The sequence below is a fragment of the Petaurus breviceps genome, unplaced genomic scaffold (assembly GCF_028583685.1).
Source record: "Petaurus breviceps papuanus isolate PSGF00001 unplaced genomic scaffold, PetGlider_PUasm1.0 90667, whole genome shotgun sequence".
Lineage (NCBI taxonomy): Eukaryota > Metazoa > Chordata > Mammalia > Diprotodontia > Petauridae > Petaurus > Petaurus breviceps.
This window is the reverse complement of record NW_027187302.1, coordinates 9,713,412-9,740,303: the sequence shown is the minus strand read 5'-3', so window position 1 is coordinate 9,740,303 and position 26,892 is coordinate 9,713,412.

Sequence of the window (26,892 nt, the reverse complement as noted above, 5' to 3'; positions counted from 1 at the left end):
ACAGAGAGAGAGAGACAGAGACAGAGAGAGACAGAGAGAGAGAGAGAGAGACAGAGAGAGAGAGACAGAGACAGAGAGAGAGAGACAGAGACAGAGAGAGACAGAGAGAGAGAGAGAACATAAAGGACAGCATTCTATGTGAGCAAACAACATGAACTTTCTTCTATTTATTGCAATCAACATATTATGTGTTGCTGTCATAATGACAGTGAGAATGCAGTCACTATTGCTGCTGGGGAGGGGAAGGAGAAAATCTCTCTCTCTCTCTCACTCACACACACACACACACACACACACACACACACACAAACACTTTGAACTTCAATAGCATTGGCTGTATCCCAACAAAGAGATAATACAGAAAGGGACTAAAAGGATTTTTCTTCCTCCTTATTGTCTGCTTAAGTAAGTGTTTCTTCCTGGTCTCCTGGTCACTTTGACATAGCCTGACTGCCCTAACCCACTTTGTCGAGGGAAATCAAAGGATCATCATAGAAGCTCTAATCATGTGTATTTAGCAAGGAGCCAGAGCACATGTGGCCCACCATAAGGGCCCAGGGAGTAGGTGTGTCCCCAAGCATGATCAACAGAATGTCTCCCACTATAGCATATCCATTAATTATCAAATTTTATAAAATATTTTTACTAGATTGTGATTTTTTTCAGCCTAAGGGTAAAAACTTCATCTCCCAGTGCAGTCCTCTCTCCCCATGTCTTCTCTTTAGTTCATAGTCATAGAGTACTGCCTGGGTAAGGAACTTCCCCATGGTCCCATACTCATTATGTAGCAGAAGTGGGATTTGAACTGAAGTTTTTTTATAAATCCAATGCAATCTCTCTTTCATTTATACTGTGTTTCCTCTCTTTATAATAATAACTTGCATTTATGTAATAGTGTTAGGTTCAAAGCACTTTGCATACATTATCTCATATCTCCTTTTTTTTCAATCACATACTTCATTCTTATTTTGAGTCTGGCCCACGTGCACTTTCCTCTAAGACGTTTGTTTCCCCTGCCTCTTGTGCTGTTCAGTGTTATCCTTGGATAGGGATGACTGTGGCTTTCCCCTTACAAGCAGAAGTAGTTTCTTGGAGGGTTAGAGATTCATTTACTTTACATTTCTAGTCCAGATCTTGCTTTGGCAGATTGTCATATACAATTTTGTTAACAGTTAATAATTTAAAATGCCCCCAAAGAAACCCAGCCAAGGAATAAAGCCTTAAAAACAAAGCTCATAATGGAAACACCAACTGGTCCATGACTCTTTAAATATGGAAACAAAACTTTGTTGGTCTTGGATAGACTTTGGCTTATGAAAAGATATATACAATTGTTATTTCAGCATGAACTCTCAGTGTCACAGACCTGGGTGCTTAGTTATGAGAAAAATTCAAGCATAAGGAGTGGGGAAAAAAGACAAGACCATGGAGGAATAATATACAGTATTGTGCTGAGGGGGGGGGGGGAGAAATGAAGACAGAGTGAGAAAAAGAAGGAAGGAAGGAAAGGAAAGAAGAAAAGGAAAGGAGAGGAGAGGGAAGGAGAGGAGAGGACAGGGGAGGGGAGGGAAGGAAAGGGGAGGAGAGGGGAGGGAAGGAGAGGAGAAGAAAGGATTCTTAAAGGCCAACTTTTCTGTAGTTAATTATATCACACTTTGCTTTAGTTGCTCTAATCAGAAACAACAACAAAAACAAACCTAAACTCTACACACTTCTTTCCCAAATAAATGAACTGTGATAAGACTCAAACTCTCTCTCTCTCTCTGTCTCTCTATCTCTATGTCTCTGTCTCTCTGTCTCTTGGCTGTGGGTGGAGGGAGGGTTTCTCATAAAATAGCAAAATTGCATTTTTCTGGGGGAAAAGTTCCAAAATGGGTCAGGAATTCCTTAAAAATGGTAGACGCCATTTAAAAAAAAATCAAGCTGTCAGCTACAAATCTAGTAACACTGTTGATCCTCCAAGTTTTTCCCACTGCCACCATGAAATGAACGGAAAAAGAGCCCAAAAGCAGTTCAGCACCAAAACCCTATAAATTGCTATAAGAGTTTCATAGCTTTTCATCCTTCTAGAAGGAACGTTTAATAAAATCACCTGCTTCTGACTTTAAACCTTAAGTGTAGGATTCACAAGGACATCTTTTCATCTTATTCACAGCAAGCTTTAAGGGCTCTTTGTCCCTGGATTCAGTCATGCCATCTCGTAGGACATTTGTCAAAAGGCCTACTATATCTCGAGCATTTGTGAGGTAAAGGAGCATAACCCCTAGAGACATCATAGAATCTTAGAATGATGGGCTACCAAGCTGGCATTAGAGATCATTAAATCTAACCTAAGTTTTTTTTTTACAGATATAGAAACTGAGGCCCCCAAAAGGAAGGTGACTTATAAATAGTTTAGAGAGTAATACAGATTAGCTAGGCAATGAAATGGATAAAGTGCTGGCTTTGAACTTAGGAAGATTACTCCTCTTGAGTTCAAATCCGTACTCAAACACTTGCTAGCTGTGTGACCCTGGGCAAGTCACTTAACCCTGTTTGTCTCAGTTTCCTCATCTATAAAATGAGCTGGAGAAGGAACTGTTCAACCAATCCAGTAACTTTGTCAAGAAACCTCCAAACAGGGTCACCAGAGAATTGGAAATGTCAAAACAAGCCAGTATCTTTGCCAAGAAAACCCCAAATGGGGTTACGGAGAGTCGTACGTAACTAAAAGAAAATGACTGAATAATAACAGAATTACAGAACCCAGTTTCAAATCAATATCCCTTGTCCCCAAATCTATTGTTCTCTCTACCACAAAATATTTCCACATCCAGCTGCATGTCCTGGTTCTGCCTTCCACTAGATATATATAACCCTAGGAGAATCACTGCTTTCTGGACTTCAGCAGCTAGGTGCCTCAGTGGATAGAATGCTCAGAGAGGCCTCAATTCAAATCTGACCATAGACACTTACTAATTGTGTGACTCTTGGCAAGTAATTTAACTTCTGTCCACATCAGTTTCTTCAACTGCAAAATAGGGATAACAATAATTCTTAGCTCACAGGATGTTGTAAGGATCAAATGAGATAATATTTGTAAAGTGCTTACTTAGCACAGTGTCTGGCATACAGCAGGTGCTTAATAATAATTTGCTTCCTTCCTAGGAGGATACAGCTATGTGTTGCCTCAGTTTCCTCCGAGCTCCAATGGAGCTTTCTTCTCCAGTATTACTCTCTATGTATTATATGTGTATCTATTTCTTGTGTCCCGAATTAGAATGTAAGGTCCTTGAAAGAATGGACTTTTTTTGGTCTTTCTTCAAAACCCTTGCCCTTAGCACAATGCCTGGAATGTAGTAGGTGCTTAATGAATGCTTGTTTTCCTGAATGACTAGCCCTTTTTCAATTCCACAAAGATTTCTTAAATGCCTACTGAATGAAATACTTATGTTAGGCACTAGGGACAGATAAAAAGACTAAAACAAAAGGGTCTCTATGCTCAAGGGGTTTGTTCTATTTTGAGGAGATATAGGGGAAACATTCAATATGTACACAGATAAATTAATATAAAATTATGGTAATTTCAAGGGGAGAGAGCACAAGTAACTGAGGGGATCAGGAAAAGCCTGCTGTGGGAAACATCTGAACAGTGCTTTGAAATCAGCTAAGAACTTGATCCAGAAGAGGGAAGGAGAAAGTGCGTTCCAGAAAGGGAATCACGCAGAACCTGAAGTTAGAAAAAGAAATGCCGTGTATGGGAAATAGCAGAACAGTTTGACCAAAATAGCTGACGTCTGAATCAGAGCTAGTTATTTGAAACGACTAGAAAGGTGTATGAGAGGCATATTGTGGAGGGTTTTAAGGCACAGCTGAGGGCTTTGCATTTCATAACAGAGACGATAGGGAGCTACTGAAGATCTTGAGTATGGTCAGATCTGTATTTTAGTCATATCCATGTGGCTATCACACAAGATAACATCCATCCCTAGGAAATTGTCTGCACTACGATTCTCAGACACAGAGAAGAAAAATTATGAATACAGTAAAGGATAGATGAAAAAGTCCTTCCCAACCACCCTCCACCCCAAAAGGCAAAAAATAACTTTGACAAATAGGATAAAGTGTGAAGCTTAGTCAAGAAATAAGTTTTGGGGGAACAATTTAGAAATTTTAATTAACAAAAATTTTACAAACTTTAAAAATCCCTCTTGTTCTCTCACCTGCTCTCCTTCCCATTGAGGTCCTGTTTCTCCTTAAATTGCTAAAAAAAAAAATAGTTATTTTTCCTGGCTTTGCAGATTTCTTAGCTTTTTAAGCCCACCTTAACATGCTGAGAATTTGAGAATAGGAACCTAGGTTGCATTTGAGCAGGTCTATGAAATGCATTTGGGAACTGCTGTTTTCTGTACTCCTGCTTATGAGTTCAGACTTCAGTCAGAGAACACAGCAGGCATTCTGAAATGTGGATTTTCTCTATTTTCTGTGCTGCTTTCCTTTTCATTTTTCTTCCTTTCAACAGATTAAGATCAGATCTCTCTTGGTCCATGTTACCAGACCCTAAAGGGTCTAAAATGTGTTTGTAATATTCACGTATGCTTAAAATATTTAAATGGTTTGTTATAGCTCAAGGTAACATGCTAGAGTTCAATCCCACTCTTTGTATAATATTGCTAAGAAAGCAAATGATAATAATGCATGCCAGAGGCAAGCATGATATATTGGAAAGAGTACCTGATCTCAAGTAAGAAAGACCTAGAATCAAATCCTAACCCTGTGTGACTACAAATTCATTTAACCTCTCTGAGTCTCATGTTTCTCATCTGAAAAAAAAAACCCAGATAATAATTCCTGTTCTATCTACCACACAGGATTGTTGTTGTTAGGTTCACATGATATAATGACACAAAGATAATAATATTTTGACAAATTTTAAGTATTTTATAAAGGTCAGCAATTATTATGTCCTGTTCTTCCAAAACTTTTTTTTAATAGATGTGATTGGTTATCTTTTCTTCCCATGATTGCAATAGGCATAACTCATGTATTTTTACCTTCTCTTTGATGAGAATTTCCTTTCACTTGAAAACAGAATTATAAGTCTCCTGTTTCCTTATAAGAGTCAAAATAATCTTGAAGACCTTCTCTCTATCCAATTCTAGGTTAATTTTTGCTTAGCTCACACTTCTGAAACATGAGATTTGACCATGAATTAGTCTTGATTAAAAAAAGTAGGCTAAGAATGAAGGTAAGAACACTGGGATTAATATTGTGCTTAGATATATGTTCATAAATGAGTCACCCTGGGATAGGACTGGGGGGAGGGGAGTCACTGTTATTCCAAAGTGCTTCATGCGGGGTTGCAATGCAATGAATACAACCTTCTACTTTATTGGAGGAACACCTGCCTTTATTTAATCAAGAAGTGTCTCAACTGAAACCCAGAACCACATAACTATGTAAGAATGTACCATGTAAGAATATACCATATGTGAAACTGCCATGCATGCACACATGAATTATACACAATATCATAAATTTCTACATAATATTTATATTACGTGATTTCTGCATATTTACCAAGTTGCTTCTAGTTCTGACCACTGAGGTCAAATAGTATAATCCCTCCAAATAGAGTTACAGCTCCTTGAGAGCAAGGATACTTTCATTGATGCCTTTTAATATCTACTGCCTAGCAAGATCCCTGAACACATAGTTAACACTTAATAGAGGCAGCTGGGTGACTCAATGGATAAAGCACTGGGACTGGAGTCAAGAAGATCTGAGTTCACATTTCTCTTCAGACATTTACTAGCTATATGACCCTGGGCAAGTCATTTAACCTCTGTTTGCCTCAGTTTCCTCATCTGTAAGGTGGGGATAACAAAACAACCTACCTCCCAGGGTTGCAGTGAGGATAAAATGAGACAATAATTGTAAAGCACTTAGCATAATGTCTGGCATGTAAATGCTACATAAATGTTAAATATTATTAATAAATACTTGTTGAATTGAATGGAATTGCTTCTCAACTTTTATTAATAGGACCCACAAATGCACATATACTCTCTGTAGAGCATCCATTCATTCTCTCCTTAACCAATATTTACTGGGCACCTAATCAATTCAAAGCAGAACAGAAAGTCATGGAGTCCTTGAGACACATACACATGCAATTAACTAAAAAATAAATGAAAGTTTGGAAAACAAAGGAACAGTTTGAAATCAATTAAAGTTTAATAAGCACCTTCTAAGGCAGCTATGTGACACAATGGATAGAGTGCCAGACAAAAGTCAAAAAGATTCATCTTCCTAAAGGTTGATTCTTACTAGCTGTGCAATTCTGGGCAATTCACTTAATCCTATTTGCCTCAGTTTTATATCTGTAAAATGGACTGGAGAAATCAATGGTAAAGCACTCCAGTGTCTTTGTCAAGAAAATCCCACATGTGGTCCTGAAAAAATGTGCATGACTGAACAACAACAAAGTACCTACTATGTGCCAGATTGTGTACTAGGTTCTGGGGATATAAGCACAAAGAATAAAATAATTATTATTTGTATAAAGCATTTCAAACATTGTAAGTAGCTAATATAAAGTCATGGAATCTGGAGATGGAATGTCATATTCAAGGAAATGCAAGTAGGGCAGTATAAGTGAAATAAAGAATTCATGCATAAAAGGGGAAAAGATGTAGAAGACTGAGAAGGTAGGAAGTAGACTGGTTCTAAAGAACTTTGAATGACAAACAAAAGATATTCTGTTTGATCTTGAAAATCATAGGGAGCCCCTGGAGCTCAGTGAGTCTGAGGGTTGGGACACTGTAGATGAAATGGTCAGATCAATGCTTTAGAACATTCACCTTGGTAGCTGAATGGGCAAAGAATTAGCATAGGGACAGACTGGAAGAAGAGAGACCAGTTAGAAGGCTATTGCAGTAGTCCAGTTTCTCAGTAATGAGGGCCTGAACTAGAGCTGTGTGCTGGAACTAGCTTGAATCAACTCGAGAGTGGAGATTATTAAATTTTCATTGTGAGCTTTTATGCCTCAGAAATCAGTAAATGCTGCAAATAAAGACTTGATCTATTGTTTTGTTGATTTCTAAACTTACAAAAGTGACAGAGAAAATGTTAATAATTCTGATAAATCTTTAAAGTGTCCATTGAGTACAATTTTTTTTTCCCAGAGACCAGGCTGTTAAACATTTACCAGCATTCCCCTGAGGGGCAGTATGAATGGAGAGTGGACATACCAAAAATATACTATAATGGTAAAAATGGAAAGATTTGGCAATGTCTTGACTATATAGGGTAAGCATGAGTACCTAAGAAACCCCAATGCTTAACATAACCACTTAAATATATTAAAATTACCTTTCCCCTCCCTTTTCTTGATAGAAGCTAGCAACTTTACCTCAGATGCTCTAATTTTCCAAATTCACTGGAAGCAGGTAGTGATATAAAGTACATTAAAAAGATATTTACTTTATCCAAATTAAAGACTTTCCCATGAAAAAAGTCAGATACACTGACATATGATACACTCACCAGAAAAAGAAAACCCTGAAACTTTTACATATTTCTAAAATGTATTTTTTCTTCATTTAGGATGCCCACATCCTCTTTTTTTACTGAAAAATGGCATTAATTACACATTCTTTGCCAAGGTAAAAATCAAAACGTGTTTCAGTTCTAAATGTTAAGAAAAATCCTCAATAAAAAGTCTCCCTTTATGATTTACTCAGCTATGAATAAGATATTTTAGGTCCAAATCATAATCATAGCAACTCCATGCTATTCTTGTCATGTCATTGAAAACCTCACCCTTAAACTACAAATTGCCTCATACCAGGTTAGCACCTACACATAACAGATAGACTTGCAAAGTCACCTTGCATAAACTATGCACCTAGTGACCCAGTTGCCTTTTATCTGAACATAAAACTGGGAAGAATTTATATAACCCTCTGGTTAATTTGATAAATTATTATAGTCAACCCACGGCCATGAAAGAAAAATTTTACTCACATGCCTCAGGACTAAGAAGAAAACATAACAGAAATAAGAACTGGGTAATAACTTCTGCTTTTTTCTGTTCCTGTTTCACCAAGGTTTTATGAAAAAGCTGCTATGTTGCAACAGAGCCCTTCTGGGCTAGATGCATGCAGAGAGAGAATATTCAACATGATCAGCCCAATGGGATAGCTATGAGTAGCCAAGAAGCTATAGCAAAGCCCAACCAGGTACAAAACAATCAAAACCAGGTACTCTATACTGGGGCAAAGAATCTAAGAAAACCAAGAAATTGAAAACGGCAAATTATGAAGTGGCTATGGCCACATCTCCCAAATCTTTTCTACTGGTTCTGTCTTTAAAAAATATCCTTTTGAATCTACCAAGGAAGCAACCTTATTTACAATTGTTACTTCCAAAATGCAGGATTCCTCTTTAACCAAGTCAAGGCTTTGAACTTTTCTTGGTCTCTATTATGAGTGAAGTTCTATGATGCTGGCAGGAGCCCACACATAATGCTCCTACATCTCCAGGCTAGTCCCCTGGTAAATAATCATTGTAGAATTTACAGCCAGGAGGACATTCAATATCATCTGGTTCAGACTTCATATTTTGAAGATGTTGAAACTGAGGTACAGAAGGGTTCAAGGACTTGGTGAAAGTCACATATAGTGAGTGAGTTGAAGAGGCAGGATTTGAACCTGAGTCTTCTCAAACCAAATCCAGCATTGTGTCCAAGGTATCCCACCTGCCATGCATTTAATAACTATTTGTTGATTTCTTGATGATACCTGTTCATCCCCTTCATTTTGTGAAGGAGTAACACCCAGAGAATTAAAAGAACTTTTTCCCCAGGTCACAAAAGTAGCAAAATCATATACTCAATTTTCAAGACCTCATCTCATGATTCTAAAATCAACATCCTTTCCACTAGCCTCCATCTCCTTCATTCTCATAAAAGAGGAAATTTAGGCCCAATAGAATTAAGTGACATTCCAGAGAATCTGGGATCAGTTTTTAACTCTACCATTTGCTATCTATTAGGCCTGAGCAAATCACTTAGTTTCATTGCGTTTTCACTGTTTCCAACCCTGTGAAATGAAGAAGATGGAGAGGCAACATAGGGTACTGGAAGGAATAGTGGACTTGGAGTTGAAGGACATAGGTTTGAATCCTGATTGTGTCAGGTAGGCCCATGTGATTTTGAACATCACTTTATTTAGCTCAACATCAATCTTTTTTTATAATTATATTTATATGACTATATTTGTAACTAATAATAAATATCTATATAATTATTATATAATATATTAATATATAATCATATTATTTTTCCAATTATGTCTAAAGACAATTTTAACATTCTTTTTAAAATTTTGAGCTCCAAATTTTCTCCCTCTCTCCCTCATCAATCCCTCCCTAGGAATGTAAACAGTTTGATATATATTATGTATGTGCAATCATATAAAACATATTTCTATATTAGTCATGTGAAAGAAGAAATAAGCCAAAAGAAAAGAACAATTAAAAAACAAAGTGAAAATAGTGTGTTTTGATCTGAATTCAAACTCTAGTAGTTCTTCCTCTAGATGCTGGAATTTACTTGGATCATTGTAATGCCGAGAAGAACTAAGTTTTTCATAGTTGATCATTGCACAATGTTGCTGATACCATGTACAATGTTCTTCTGGTTCCACTTACTTCATCAGTTCATGTAAGTCTTTCCAGGTTTTTCTGAAATCTGCCTGCTTGTTATTTCTCATAGCACAATAGTATTCCATTACATTCATACACCACATCTTGTTCATCCATTCACCAATTGATGGGCATCCCTTCGATTTCCAGTTCTTTATCACCACAGAAAGAGCTGCTATAAATATTTTTGTACATGTATGTCCTTTTCCCTTTTTGTGTGTGATCTCTTAGGGATATAGACCTAGTATTGCTGGATCAAAGAGAACCGAATATCATTCTTGCTGTTGATCCCTCTATGAACCCGTCCTATGAAGTTATAGCTGGTCTCTTGCCTTGTTCCTTATGAACCAGTCCCCATTTTATACGCTAGTCCTTGTCCTCTGTCATGTTCATCTGTACCTCACACTCTGTTTTGATTCCCTGTTCCATCCCTCAGTTTTTCTAGGACTGGGGCTTACTTTGTGTCTGCCGTGTTCCACTCCTTCTTGCTAGTGTTTGGATTCACATATCTGGAAGAACTGGCATCAACTATTTATTTATGAATCATATAGTCTTAGGTTTGGAGGCTAACATAGAGATGTCCTAATCACAACAAAGGTGTAGTCCAACAAAAGAACTCTTCATCTTCGGTGGGAAAATAAATAGTCAAGCAACAGGTAGACAGTGTCTAACATACATTTGGTGGTGAGGAAATAAATAGCTGGAGGCAACTTGGAAGTTGGATATCTATAGGAGATATCACAAACAATAGCTAATAGGGTGCTGCTGTTGGCATTAGGGCACTGCCAAGATCTGCTAATTTTAAGTCAAATGTTCTTGAATAACTTGCACAAGGTATAAGAAAAGGCATGGGAAAGTTGCTATTTTTAAACATTCCTTACGTAACAGTCCCCAGTGCAGCAAACAGGTGGTTTTCTGTGGAAGCTATCCAGAGAATTCATGGAAAGCAAGTGTGACAAGAAAATAAGGATCTCCATTTTGACAAATTTGGAAGAAAAGCAATGTATTTTGATGACCTATAGGTCATTTTTGTGCTTCTTCCAGTAACAAATAGCAATTACATTTGTGTAATTAGTCTCTCTACTACAAGAGAAAGTCCCTGCTCTGAAGGAATTCCAGACTAGGATTTGTGTTGGCACAGACCTCAAATGCCTGACTTGCCATGTAGCTGTGAATTGGGGCAAACCTCTTGGCACTCTGGTTGGCCAGTCCCTTTTCTATAGCATACTATATCTTCACTGTCATAATTTGACTGAAAGAGAATAAAAGGCATTATGTTTATTGTTTGTTTATATAAAAAGCATTTGACTTCATGGAACAATATGCCACCTTAAAGGATCTCCTCCAAAAAGATGGCATACTTCGAACACAGTAAAATTGTAATTCAATGTTTGTTCTTTTAAGAGTGCACCAACTGAGATATGCCTCTGTTATTATTTATGTCACACAAAAACAGGGAGATATTTGTTACTATCCCAGAGTGTCAAGTACAGAGTTCAAATGAGAGAGGAATTTCCTTTGGATGAGGATAGTCTTCAACTACTATTTGAAGATGGCATTGTGCTGATTGTATTTTGCCCCATATCACTGAATAACCTCCTAAATGGGATCCAAAATAATTCTCACAAAAGCATTATGGAAAAACAAATAGACAACTGGCCTCAAAGAGTCTTGATTTTGGATCCATCCTTTGACATCTACTGACTAGGTAACCCTGGGCAAGTCATTTAGACACCCAGGAAACTATTTGAGGCTACATACTGCTGAGAAGGTGGTATTCTGAGGACGGATTTCTTCTCATAGAGACTGCCTATGCAGATGAAATCACAAATATGGTCAAAAAGTAAATATGAAAGATCATTGAAAATAGTTTGCCTATCTATCCATCTGAGAAAAACCAAGTTGAAAAACAATGCCCATTGTCCAAATAACAATATATAAATTATGAATATAATATGGGGCTACATAATAATTTGGTCAAATAGAAAAAGTCAAATAGGACAATGAGAACCTGAAATGCATTTTAGGAATGATGCTATGACTTTAATGATCTCAAGTTCCTCTCTGAAGCAAAGGACCATCTTTTTTTTTTTTTGCTTTTTTTTTTGGAGGGGGGAAGGCAGGGCAATTGGGGTTAAGGACCATCTTTTCAACATCAGTATTATTCTAGTTATGCTATTTGAATTTCAAACATGGAATATTACAAGAATGAATGTTTCAGTTTACACAGAGAACAATGGAAAAGTCTTTAATAACCATTCATATTATGAATAAAGAACTTAACATGAAAAAGCAATATATCTTAAGAGGAAGGAGTAGTGGAGATCAGTCAATCAGTTAACAAACATTTATTAAATACTATACACACCAGGCATGTAATGAAAACCAAAGATAATAGAAGGTCATTTCAATGTGCTCTGTTAATAATTATACAATTGCAAGGAAGCTAGAAGGACCCCAGGACATTGGGTGGAATATCTATGAAGGATTTAGAGTAGGAAAATTTGTATGTTGGGGGGTGGGGTTGCAACCTGAATCATTGAACAGAGAACCCACATGAATGAAATCACAGATTCATCAGAGCATCCACGTTAGAGATAAAGAAAAGTTAAGAGTTGGCCAAGTAATGATGGATAACAATGAAGCCCAGTATGAGAAAATGTCCCTTGTATATAGGGATTCTATTTTTTATCTTACTCTATACAATATGTTTTCTTAAGAACTGAGAAGCAATTTAATATTTTATACTCACAGAGTAGTACAGCTAAAAAGAACCTCAGAAATCATTGACTCCAATATACTCTTAGAGGTGAGGAAACCGAAACTCCAGGACATTAATAGACTTGTCCAAGACCAGAGTTGGCAAGTGACAGGCAGAACCAGAAGTTGAGTCCATGTCTCCTTTTTCCCTTCCTAGCTTCCTTTCAAGGCTGTTAGATGGTACAGTGGATAAAGCACTGGTTCTGGAGTCAGGAAGACTTGAGTCCAAAGCCAGAATCAGATATTTGACTAGTTATATGACCTTGTATGTCATTTAACTTCTATTTGACTCAATTTCGTCAACTGTTCAGTTTGGATAATAACACCACTTACCCCCCAAGATTGTTGTGAGAATCAAATAGGATAATATCTGTAAAAGCAGTTAACAGTTCCTGTCACATAGTAGGCCTTCTATGAATGCTTATTCCTTTCCCTTTTCAGCATACTATAATAGTTATATCTTTTCCTAACAGAACATAGTTGGCCCAATTATGGGTTCTCTTTTATTAAGGGACAGCTTGATGAAAATGTGGTTGTTCAGCCAGTAGTAGCTATTGGAACATCAGATATATATTGTGCATAATATCAGATATATTTAGTATAACATATAGGAGATAGCAGAGAATCAGGAGTCCACAAGCCAGATTTGAATCCTGGCTCTGCCACCAACCATCTTTTTCACTTTGGTCAAATCACATGATCTCCCCTGTTCTATAACTTATTTACCTATCAAAGGGTTTAATTTCACTAGATGATTCCTAAATGGCAAGGGAGAGATAGGAAGGGGACAATTATTTGAACTAAATGATCTCTAAAGTCTCTTCCAGCTATAACAATCTATGAGATGTGATCCACTTTGGCCTCTGATTGAATTGGGTTCACCAATTATTTGGAAATCTTTTCCTTCATTTTATTTTAATTAATTTTTACTTTCCAGGCACTCCTCCATGTTAGCATTTCACCTAATTAGGATTTACTGCTATCTTCTCAATGTGACATTTCCCCATCCCACTAATCCTAGCCTGTATAATCTCTAGCCTATATTAGGAACAGGTGTGCTAAGGATGCCTTATCATTCTTCCAACAATTCTATCTTCCAATACATTAGTGAAGTTGAATGTTCACAGAATCACATAATTTAACTTAATTAGCATGTCAGTTTCCAATACACATTTCAAAAAATATTCACCAATTAAACCCAAACTAGACCAATGCAGACTAAAATTGAAATGTCACTATGGCATTTGCTGTCATATTACAGAATTGTAGTTTCCAAAGCTAGCTCTTTTGAAGCTTTGTTATTTCATCTTGGGCACCATGCCTTCAAAATGTATAGTTGACATCAGGCAAATAGTGGTCTCTGGATATGGGTGTATTGAACAATTTAGCTATGCTTTCCTCATTAATTGTCCTTTGGCACAGACAATTGTATGTCCAGTTATAACACAGAATTTATTCAATCATGCTTTTGTTAAAAAAAATTAATTCCATTAAAATAAGCATACACATATGAAGTATTATCTAATTATGGATATTTACCTACATATTTAAATAATGATCCAGTGTGATATGAGAGGCAGTATGGTGTAGAGAATAAAGAACTGGCCTCAGGGTACCATAATCTGACTTACAGTTCCACTTCTGACACATGCTGACTGTATGACCTGGGATAACTAAACCTCTCAGTCTCCCCTAATCCTACCCCCAACACACACCCTAGCCAGCTATCTAAACCCAAATATAGGTGCGTTAATTGAGGGAATTTTCCCCACTGATAGTTCTCTCTACCAATGAAATCACAGGTCTAGTTTTCCTCCTCAACCTTCATCCCACCCTCCAAAAAATTAATATTTAAAGGAATGAGACATTACTGTTAATGCTCCCTCTGCTCATGTAAACTGCAATTCATCTATGCCTTCTTAGTCTGGGCTTTTCTTGCACATGTTCTATAAATCCTCCATAGGCAATCTGTGATGTACTGGAGTAGGTCCTTTAATATTTTAAGATTTTAGAGATAGCAATACAATGGTTAGGCTATTTTGTGTCTTGTTCTTTGCACTAGATTATAAGTAGCACATACTACTTTGAAAGACTTTAAAACTAGTAGAGTATACTCACTCTTTTTGTAATATATGTCCTTGATATTTTTCACGTCCTATATACCATTGAAAATCTGTTATAGTCTACTTACCCATCTGCCATATGACTTTGCATTGGCTTTTGGGTCATTGCATTTTTGGTTGTTGATTATAATAACATCAATATTAATCATATAACATTTATAGCCTGGCTTAAGATTTCCAATGTGCCTTGAGTACATCATCTCATTTGATCCTGGCAATAAGAATATGACATAGTTGTCATTATTATCCCCTTGCTACATGTAGCAAGGTGCCTCACGTAGGAAGGCCCTGCATGCAGTGAAGACTATCCCCCTACATGTAGCATGAAATTGTCATTGTGTGGCTCTAAAGAAGGTAGAATAGACAACTCAGTTCAATGAAGTAAGAGAGTCCTAGATCTCCCCCAAGGGGAAGTTCCTCAAAGTCTCTGGTATATCAATATGGGCATAAGTATATCATGATAGAGACTGCCAATTCCTCTGATATCTTCCTAGATTCTTTTCTTTCAGCAGGCTGAAATTGGATTGGTTTGCATTATCCATATCCCCTCTCAAAGCTAGAAACCAGAAGTACCTTACATAACTCAATGCTGGAAGAGAACTCACAGACTTCTGAAGAACTGAAGACCTCTGCTCTCCTGCTTTCTCACCAGTTCTGCCCTACCCTTCAAAACAGGGCAGTAGATTCATCTTCACCAATGAGGAAAAAGTTCCATACAATGAGCTTTAGGACTAAGGTTAAATGTAGATGAGGAAATTGAGATAGGAGAAGTTAATTGACTTGTCCAAGATCACTGTGGCAGTAATTTAAACTCATATATTCCCAATTCCACATCCAGCTACTCTATTAAGCTACCAAGATTCTAATGATGTAGCATTCCAAAATTTATAGCTACACAGCATCTTTGGGAACTGTTGGTAATGAAAAAAAAGAAAATAATATGTGTGATAGATAATGTGTGTCATCTTCACCAATCTGATAGCTGTGTGGAGGAATTTCTGAGTTGCACGATTTTGCATTTCTGAAATTATTAATGATTTGGATCATTTTTATACAACTAGTTTGTGCCATGTCTGCACAAAAGGTAAAAAATTCAACTAGCTCTCTATCCAGTTACATACAATAATGTGAACACTGCACTCTTCATTCATTTGCTTTACTCAGTGTGGATTAAGTAGCTGTGGATCTATTTTTAAAATTTAATTTTTATTATCTAGAACAAATATTTTCTATCCCTTCTATCCCCCCTAATTAAACAACAACAACAAAGAAATGACAACAAAACAAATATGAGCAAACAAACAAATTCTTTCATTGACTGTCCCAAAATATGTCTTATTGACATATTTTGTATGTATGTATGTAAAATATGTATATTGAGCTAATCATTTCTCTGTCAAGTTAGGTAGCATATTTCATTTTCAGTCCTCTTCAATACTTTGCCATTCCATTAATCAAAGTTCTAAAGTCTTTTAAAACTGTCTTTTCTTTATAATGTTGTTGTTTTATAAATTATTCTCCTAGTTCTGTTCTTATTCTGCATTAGTTCACATAGGTTTTTCCAGTTTTCTCTTATATTGTGTATTTCATTATTTCTTATGGTGAAAAAATATCACATTACATTATCTATGGCACTTTGTTCAGCCATTCCTCAATAGGAGGATATTTCCTTCATTCTCAGTTTTTAGCTACTATGAAAAGCTGCCCTACATATTTTTATACAAATGAATCCTTTTCTTCTTTCTTTGATTATTGTGTAGCACATGCCTAATGATGATTTCACTGCATCTCTTTATATATATATATATATATATACACATAAATACACAAAGAATATATATACACAGTTTAGCAACTTTGGGGGAACAGGTAAAAATGTTTTTCAGAATATTTGGACTAAAGCAAAATTCCCTGAATAGTATATTAGTGTGCTTATTTGACTTATTTCCTTGCAATATCTCCAATATTTGTCATTTTCCTTTTCTTTTGGTCATCTTCACCAATCTGAGAGCTGTGAGGTGGAACCTCAGAGTTGCATTATTTTGCATTTCTGAAATTATTAATCATTTGGATCATTTTAAATAACTATTGATAGTTTGAATTTCTTCTTTTGAAAATTTTCTGTTCATATACTTTGAACATTTAATCTATGGTAGAATGGTTATCATTCTTATAAATTCAAACCAGTTTCTTACATATCTTGAATACAAGATTTTTATAACTGACAAGACCTTTTGATATTCTAGGGCAATTAGTACAATGTCATCTAAAAACAGTAACACCTGTAGAATATCACCAAATAAATGGAATCACTCTTACATCTTGGGTCTGTCCAGGATATCTTCCTGCACAGAGTGGTAATTACCTTTGAAGAGCATGAGTTTCTCTTTTTCTAATAAACTCAGAATTGATCATCAGCGAACCATCAAATAAATTAACCTTTGTTTTATACATGAAAGAATTATGTATGATCTTAACATGTGCATAAGACATATCCTTTTGGATTTAAATTTTTTATAGTATATTTTCCTCTTAAGTGTTCTTAACCAGCAAACCACAAACAAAGCAGGATCTTATATTCTTTTCACTTTGATTCATGATATTCATCTAACTAAAGATGGATTCTGTTGAAGAGACCAGTCTCTGAAAATCTGCCTCTTCCCTTATCATATTTTTAGCAATGAATGATACCCTCAAACTGATCGCTAGGTGGCACAGTAGATAAAGTGCCAGACCTGAGTCAGGAAGACCTGAGTTCAAATCTAATCTCAAACATTTATTAGCTGTGTGACTTTGGGCAAGTCACTTAATCCTGTTTGCTTCAGTTCCTTCATCTGAATATCTTTGCCAAGAAAACTCCAAATGGGGACACAAAGAATCAGACAAAACTGAAACAATTAAGCAACCCTCAAACTAAACATCTATGTATAAAGGTATAGACACAAATATTTAGTATATATAATAAATATATATTGGATATATTCATATTTGTAGTGAATATATATTTTAATATATTGAAAGACTATGCATACATTTATGGGTGTATATTTGTGTGTATACACATGTATATGTTATACACACACATTCCTATTTTTTTCCATTAATGTTACTGTTATCAGCCATCACTAAAGTTAAACTCATTCTGAACCTTTTCTTGTTTAAAGTTTTCCACAGTTGTGGCTTTAGCTCTTTAAAGTCTTGTGCTGATTGACATCCAAAGGTCTTATAACTAATATTCTTTTGTCTTTCAACAGCGTTTAACTCCCTGTTTACAATTTAACAGGGTGATGTTAATTACTACCTGAACATCACCAATTACTTTTTTAAGGACTCCCAGCTCATTCACTTTTTCGCTGCATCTGTTTAGCACTAAAAAGAACATGTTCTCTGCTTTGCGTATTTTAGCTTAAGATGGGAAAAGAGAGAGGTAATCTCCTACATATATGGAAACTAGAGGCAGCACAATTCTCCTTAAGTCCCCTCAAAACCTTGCGACCATCCTTTTCCAATCAGGAGAAGGTAATGTCCTTCTATTTGGCTTCTCTCAGACTCACTAGCCCCCTGACCTGCCTTAGCAGGAAATGATTTCTTAGCTCAGCTCTGCAAGCTTCTGCATTTTACAACCTAAGATACAATCAAGACTTTCTGAGAAATTGCTTCTTTTTTAAGGGGCCCAGGCCTTTCCTTCTTCAGAATATTTTAAAATAAATTTATTACAAAACAGAAGCAGAGATACAGAATGGTCTCTTCACAGTCACCTATTTCCTTAGAAATAAAGGCATTTACTCAAATTTGAAAGCTAGACTAAACTCAAAGAAGCAGACTATGTTGGGGAGGGAGGGAGGACTTGCCTACTTGGAAAAAAAAAACAGATACTTTGGAAAAAGCCTTGTCTCTTGTATTCAAATCTCATCACTGATGCTTTTTATCTCTGTGGTCTTGGACAAGTCATTTAGTTCCTCTAGGCCTCTGTTTCCTCATCTGTAAAATGAGGACATTGGACTAGACAGCCTCTGAGGTCCACTTCAACTGTAAATCTATCATCCTGCCTTCTCTTCCAATCTCTATACCACTCTTACCTCTTCTTTCACTCTTATTCCTGCCCTTCTATCCCAAAGTTATAAGCAGTTTGTTGAATTTAAGGAGTTTATTCAGCCTGAGAAAAGTTATTTAAGTCTGCCTTGTCCTATCCAAAAGAACAATAACTGGGCTTGAATGTTCACTAGCCCTGATAAAGTATTGCAACAAACCATGGGAACTGAGGAAATCAAGGAAATTCTTCAGACTTCATGAATCTTTGATTGAGATAAATTTTTAAGTCTACGAGGATCTTTTTGCAAATAAAGATGATTTCCTTGAACATTAGGATATGGAGCCCAAGTTTGCAGCAGGGGTAAAAAGAACATCACCAAAAGTTTTGATTGACTCCACTAATGAGAGCCTATGATTTCTTTCTAATAACCCATGCTGTTTCCCTATTAATTTCATTCCAGTGCTTAATCGTCAGTGCATGACACTTTAACCACTAAGCTTATTATGCTATAAATAGTCGCCTTGCTATTCCTTTAGAGCAGACATAAATGGAAGAAATCTCTTGTTTCCAAAATACCTCCCTAGTGTTTAAATGTTAAGACCAGAATTGCACCAGGTGAAATAAACAAATCAACCAAGATAAAAAAAAATGATTTCTTCACTCTCTTCAATTTCCTGACCCTGAATAGGTAAAAGGCTTTTCAATGTCTTTTTCTCTTATGAAACATCACCAGGATAGATATTCTTTTACTGGTCCTAAAAAGAAAAGAGGCTATGTTTCCATGTGAGAGCATTAGTGTGTCTCTATCTATGCAAACAAATCAGGCTAGTTCATTCCACAACACCTTGGGCTGTGTCATGTCAGTGCATTTTTATAACAACCTCAAAGATAAAAATAAGTTACAGGGGATTTTATCAGGACCCTTGGTTATGGGAATTCATTATGCGAAGGGAACAAGGCTAGAGTCAGGCCTCAAGGAGGAATCATAGGGCCCAATTTCAGCTTAGCAATAAATAAAATTTCTCTGTCTCTCCTCTCCTCTTCTCTTCCTCTGTCTTTCTATGTCTCTGTCTGTCTGTCTCTCTCACTGTGTCTCTGTCTCTCTCTCTCTGTCTCTGTCTCTGTCTCTGTCTCTGTCTCTCTCTCTCTCTCTCTCTCTCTCTCTCACACACACACACACACACACACACACTGTATTACTTCATTGCTACTGATGGGAAGAAAATGTAGCTACATCAGTAAAGCAAATTTTCAGAAATTATAATGAAATGCCTCCAAGAACTACTTTCTGGAAATGAGATGGTACATCTGGGGACAGTGTCCCTACCCACAAAGATAGTACTCTAGTGGCTAGAATTGAGAATGTGTAGGTTTTCGTTCTAATCTGGCCAAAGGCTTTGATATACAGATGACATGGTATAATTCAACAGCCATTTATTAAATGCCTGCTATGTGAAAGGTGCTATGCTTTTTGTTCTTGTTGTTCAGTAGTTTTCAGCTGTGTCCAACTCTTTGTGACCCCATTTGGGATGTTATTGGTAGAGATACTGGAGTGGTTTACCTTCTCCAGTTCATTTTACAGATGAGGAACTGAGGTAAACAGGGATACGTGACTTGCCCAGGGTAACACAGCTAGTAAGTATCTGAAGCAGAACTTGAACTCCTGAAAATCCAAGTCCAGTGCTCTATCCACTGTATTGCCTTGCTCCCAATGACTTATCAGGGATTTTTTTGTTGTTGTTGTTGAATTATGTCTGACTTTTTATGACTCTATTTGGGGTTTTCTTGGCAAAGATACTAGAGTGGTTTGTCATTTCCTTCTTCAGCTCATTTTACAGAAGAGGAAATGGAGGCAAATATGGTTCAGTGACTTCCCCAGGGTCACATACCTAGTAAGTATCTGAGGCAAGAGTTGAACTCATGAAGATGGGTCTTCCTGGCTCAAGACCCAGCACTCTATCCACTCTACTGCCTCGCTGCAGGTAATTATAATAACCAAGCTTGGTCCTAAATAACACCTAAAGGAATGTGAGTCCATCCCTTCTTTGAAGATTTCAGAATGTAGGAGTGTGGAACTATCACGTTCAGTTTATAAACTAGTTAGTAATGCTGACATTTTTTCTCCTTATTTTTTATTCTTGCTAGAAGGAATGGCTCACTGGGTAGGGGAAAGAGAATGATGTATTGAGAAATGAATGTGATGACATAACAAAGAATCTCAATAAAATTAACAGGTTGAGAAAAAATATAAGCACTGATAAATTAACTCAAAATAATTTGGAGAGAAAACTAAAGAGATACGTGGGTGAAGAAGACTACAAAGGCATTTTGGTACCCAATATGAGCCTTGAAAGAAGAGAGGGATTCTGAAGATCACCTGGTTTTTGTTTCTTTTCTTCATCTGTCAGATTGGAGAGATTCCTTCCAGGAGCTTTCTGAAATCATTACTCTTATTAAGCGTAAATGTTGTGACCCTATTCTAGTAAATGAAGGGAAAACAATGGAACCTGACTTTAGTAAGATGACTTCCATCTCTTATTAGGAACTGATTTACAGAGATTAAGGAATAAGTCCATTAGAAGCTTCATGTAAGGATAGAATTGAATGATGAATAAGAGAAAAGCATGTATACCTAAGAACAAAGGGGACAGTGACAGGAGGGTGAAGAACGAAGTAACACATTTCATCAAGCAGAGACTTCAATAATAACAAAAGGTCAATCACTCTTTCAAATATGCTGATAGCAAGGAACCAATAAAGCAGAAATTTATGTTTACCTCACTATCAAAACCTACAGGTCTGTACGGTCCAGGTCGACTTTCCTACCTACCTTGTCAGACAGGAGACCTATGCTGGAGATTTAGGATGATAGGAGCAGAAGGAATAACAGCAAGCCTTGAGCTTGCTTAAAGTCACAGGGTTTTGCTGAACACTTTTTTCAAGTCTATCTTGAAATTCACCATAATTAAAGGCATTTTGCTTTCCTCAATTTTGCTAAATTTAACCTCCATATTTTGTGCATAGATCTAGAGGTCATTTCATATTCTCTTTATGAGTTTCTGAGAGTACAAAATTAGGAGAATAATACTTTAGTAAAATGTATTGCCAACATGTTAAACATATACTTATATGTATGAATGTAAATATGCTCATATACATACACACATATGTAATACATTCACTAATTTGGTCAGAATTATGCTATGCATTCTTTCTATGGTCCTTTAAATTGACATGCTTAATTTGGTATCACCTATTTTAGATAGCCAGAAAATGGCATGATTTATTATTCCATTCTCTTCCTAGCATCAAAAAGTAGAAAATAAGACATAAATGTATAATACCACTTCCAGGGTTCCTTCTCTAACTCTAATTTGCACTAGCTTGCTGGGTACACAATGAGCAACTGCAATTATTTTCAGAGATGTAGTGATAACATTGAGGGGCTTCTTTCTTATTACTATTTCCTATGAGCCCCTACCATCATGCTTCCCATTGAAAACTATCAGACAATTAACATTTAGGAAAGATATTTTCTGAGAAGGTTACAAAAGCATTCTCTCCAAACAAGGCATACACTATATCCTTGCACAAAAGGTCCCTGGGGAGAATGGGCTAAAATTTAAAGTACAGTGTTAATGAGATACACATATAAAGAATATGTGTGGTAAAGGAGTACCTTTCAGCTTCTGGGTACTGGGAGTTCTTTTCTCCCTCATAGTTTCCTCATGAAATTCCCATTTAGTGTAACTTTTTAATAGGTTCAAAGGGTTAGTGCCTTCATAGAGTTCATAGGTGACACCTCTCTATCTCAAGGGGTCATAATTGATCTCTCCAATGGTATCTAATTTTGTTCTTTATGTATTTCTCAACTCTTGATATAGATGCTACCATTACCTGTTACTGCTCTGATGGACACTGTTGCCGATGCTACTGGGAACTCAAGATCTCCTAACCTTTTGAAGTTCCCAAAATCACAACCTATTTGATTCTGTCTCAGGATTCTTTTTTTGTGTAAGATCAGGAAAAAAACCCAAGAGACAAAGATAGTCATGTACTCACAGCATCTAAGGCCATGTAAGAGACAGGGAAGCTACCCTTACCTTTAGGATCCCTCAGGATAACAGCCCTAAGGCTTGTTATCTCAGATAAGAGCTGAGAAAATAGAAGTGTAATATTTTCTTTTTCTCAGGACACTTCCTATTTACCTTCAACATGTCTCTTTTAGCTCTGGGGTGGATGTGTTATCTCCTATTCGTCCAATTTATCTGATGATGTTGCAAGTTGCAAGATTAAGGGTGTGTCCATCCATTGTGATTAAATTAGAGTGAGATTCCTTAAGACTCAATTTCAATAATTATTTGATTGATTGATTCAGTTAAAGTGTTGATGTCAAATCAAATGCCTAGGATGTGCCAGGCCCCATGTTAAATGCTGAGAATACAAAGAAAGAAAAAAAAACCAGCAGTCCATGATCTCAAGGAACTCAGTCTAATTTGTCTCTTCTCTCTTTACCTTACCTGTGGAAATTCCCACTCTTACATATGGTTATCAACACTGTTGGTTCAATAAAATTCAATAAAACAAAAATTTCATGAAAAAAAAGTCAAAGGAAGTAGAGAACCTCTTATACTAATCAGGTTCATTGAATAGCCTATAAATAATGGCAATATGTGGTGTTGGTTGTTATCATCATTCAGGATTTTTACTTCCTACCCAAGGGATGTGCTGGAGCCATCGCTAATAGCCTGCTTAGCACTGGTTAAATTTTCTATAAAAACATTTTTATGCCTCAAAAATTGGCAAACACTACAAACCAGGACTTGATTTATAGTTTATTGGTTGTCTAGACTTAAGAAAATGATGGAGAAAATGTTACCAATTCAGATTAAACTTAAAAGTGCTTCATGCATACATTTTTTGTTTTTCAGAGATATGGTTGTTAAACATTTACCACTATACCCCTGTCCCACTCCAACTACCTGTAATGGTAATGAGAATTTGAAGAACATCCCTGCCCCTTAGTAAGTCTAAAGGAATTTGAAGACCTTCCCTTCCATCTCACATACAAAAAATCATCTATTGAGACATTTCACCTCTATGTAATTAAGTTTAGAAGTAGCCATGGCATAGTGGATATTCTCAGAAGCATTAAGAGTATTTTAATTCACATTTCTGATGCTAAATGTAATCACATGGAACCTGGTGGGAGGAGTTTGCTGAAGGGTGGAGAAGAGCCCATAGGAAGCTGGGAGTCAGAGTAGTTAGAGAAGGAGGGAGGAGAGGATGCACCCAGGCAGGCAGTTAGACTTGAGAGTAAATATTGGTTTGTGGGAAGGCTAAAGGATGGTGTAGCTCTCTGCTACATTGCAGTGTGTTAACTTCTATGTCACTATGGTGGATTCAGTTTCCTGGTGTTGGGATTTGGTTTTCTGATGTCTGAATAAATGTTTTTGCTTCTGTCTTCTATATGGAGATCTATTATATTTTGCAATTGAGCACTATGTGAGCATAGTTGCCATTGCCATCAGCACTGTGAATATTGTGTTAGCGCTACACCACCTTCTAAAAAAATGATGACAGATTATTGATTATAATGAGGTAAGACATTTTATGCATCAAATGGAACAGAGACCATACAACAATCTATTTAGACCTAGAAGGGCCCTTAGAAACCCCACACTTTACAAATGAGGAAACAGGGGCCAGGAGAGGTTAGGAAAATCAAACAAAATCACATAGATTACAAATAACAGAGTCAAAATTCAAACCCAGATCCCTTGATGTCAAACTTGCCACTTTTTCCACTATACCATGCTGAAGGTAACAGAAGGAATTAATTCTTTTTGACAATAATTGAGTCCATTATGTCACATGTATTATAGATTAATTTTAAGTGTGACAATGACCAGTTGATAAGAAAAATATAACAGATTATGTAATTTTGACTTTCTGATTACAGAAAACAGAAAAAAAAAAACCATAGCAAGACATTTCACCTCCATGTAAGTAGAAGTCATGACAAAGTGGATATTCTCAGAAGTAGTAATACTATTTTAATTCCCATTTCTGATGCATACTAGCTATGTGCCTAATTATTAAGCAAGTTTCTTCACCTCTCAGTTCCCCAGGCACTCTAAGTTTCAAAGAACTTTATTAATGACCAGCCTTAGCAGAAGAAGTTTCCTCACCTAGGATTCCCTTCAATGAAATCAGAGTCGCAGTCCAAAACAAACAAACAAAAACTAAACGAAAGTAGGAGTTTATTGCAGGTATCCTTGGATAAAGGGCATCAAGTGACATAATGAACAATATCTCCAATTGTATTTTAGCAAAGGACACAGAAACACTATTTACTGGATGGTTCTCAAATTGACAGAGGTCATAACATTGAATCATTATTCAGTGAAGGCATTTCTGCAAGGTACTGAGATAATGGAGGTCTAGGTAATTTGCTTTCTGGTAGTATAACAATGCAAGGATAGGACCTGAAGCATCTAGATAAATGGATAGTTAACATGCCCATTAGATTGTCTATCTCAAATATCAGGTTTCTTAAATGAGATTTGAACAGGTGCTAGATCTCATTCAATTCGCAATCAGTTCCTCTAGCAACTTCCTACAATGCAAATATTCTTTGTTGTTGATTAAAGTAATAGTAATAAACTTCAGATACCATATGTGACAAAGGCAAAGTTAATAATCTCTTGTGGAAATGAAAGAGTTAGATTTGTATTCTTGCCCAGGAAGCATCAAAGAATGCCCCCCTTGCTGGACACTGCTCTCTGTGGTAATGAGAGGGAAGGCTTCAAGCTGTAGCTTTATTGGGCACATGATGAGTCAGCAGAGCCCAGAGTCAGATATCATCCATCACAAGCTAATTTGTGTTGCGACTTTAGAAGGCTGGATTACACTCAAATCCTTTTCCCATTGCCCGTGGACAAATAAGACAAAAAAAAGTCCTAGACCTGTGACTCCCACTCTCATGGAAAGGATGGGATCAAGGTCCTGGTATCTAAACACCCCAGAGGGAAAACCCAGGCAATTGCACCAATTAACACAAAAGGATGCATTGGAATGGAACATCAATGATATTTTAAGATCACAAGTTTCCCTAGCTTTAAAATCTCCTTTCAATGTGTCTGTTTTTTTTATAATGAATGAATGAAGCATGTATTAAATGCTTACTACATATAAACACTGTGCAAAACACTAGGGATATAAATAGAAAATTAACAATCTCTGCTCTTAAGGAACTCACACTCTTGTTGGGGAAAGATAACACATATGGAAGGTTTCAGCTGCATGGAAGTCGAAAAGGTCTCACAGTCCTGAGGGTGTTGGGCAAGAAACTGTTAATGCCTCTTGTTTAATGTAATTTCCACTGATAGAATCATCAGTTTCTGATGTTAAACCACCTGAAAGTGGCAAGAACTTACTCTTCTGGGTCTTTAACAGCTTTGGCAATAGCATCTGCAGAGTCCAGTTCTCCCTAGCTATAAACAAGCCAGGAGCAATCACTACATTCAGAAGCTATAAAGTGTTCATCACACAAACATTCTAATTAGAATTGTTGGAATAATTTATTCTATAAGCATCTACTTAGTTGGCATTCTTCTTATCCTATGACTACCAAAGATAATCTCCTGCCTTCTTAAACCCTGTGATTCAGGACCAGTTCTCACCTAGGTGAACATTATTTCCCCCCTCTTGCCTATCCCCACATAATATTTACCTCAACATTTACCTCAACCCTACCCCCAGGCCTATGTACCTCTGCTCACTCTATCCCCCACACTTTCTAAGATAATTAATTATCAATTTAATTAATTATCAAGTCCAATGTCCATGCAGGCAGCTATGTGGCACAATGGCTAGAGTGCTAGACATGGAGTCAGGAAGATTCACCTCCTTGCATTCAAATCTGGTTTCAGACACTAACAGTCTGACTCTAGTCAAGCAACTTGCCCCTGTTTGCCTCAGTTTCCTCATCTGTAAATTGAGCTAGAGAAGAAAATGGCAAACCACTCCAGTATCGGCTGAAAATGGTGTCACGAAGAGTCAGACATGACTGAAAAATGACAACAACAACTACCAATGTCCTTTCCTCAGTCTTCCTCTTACTTAAACTTTTAGAAGAATTGGACATTGTTGACCACCCTGTTCTTGCTTCTCTGCCCTCCATAAATCTTTTTTTTACACTGCAATATTCTGATTCTACTTCTACCAATTTGAACATTGCTGCTCAGACTTCTTTGCTGCATCACCTTCCTGTTTTCATTTCCTATA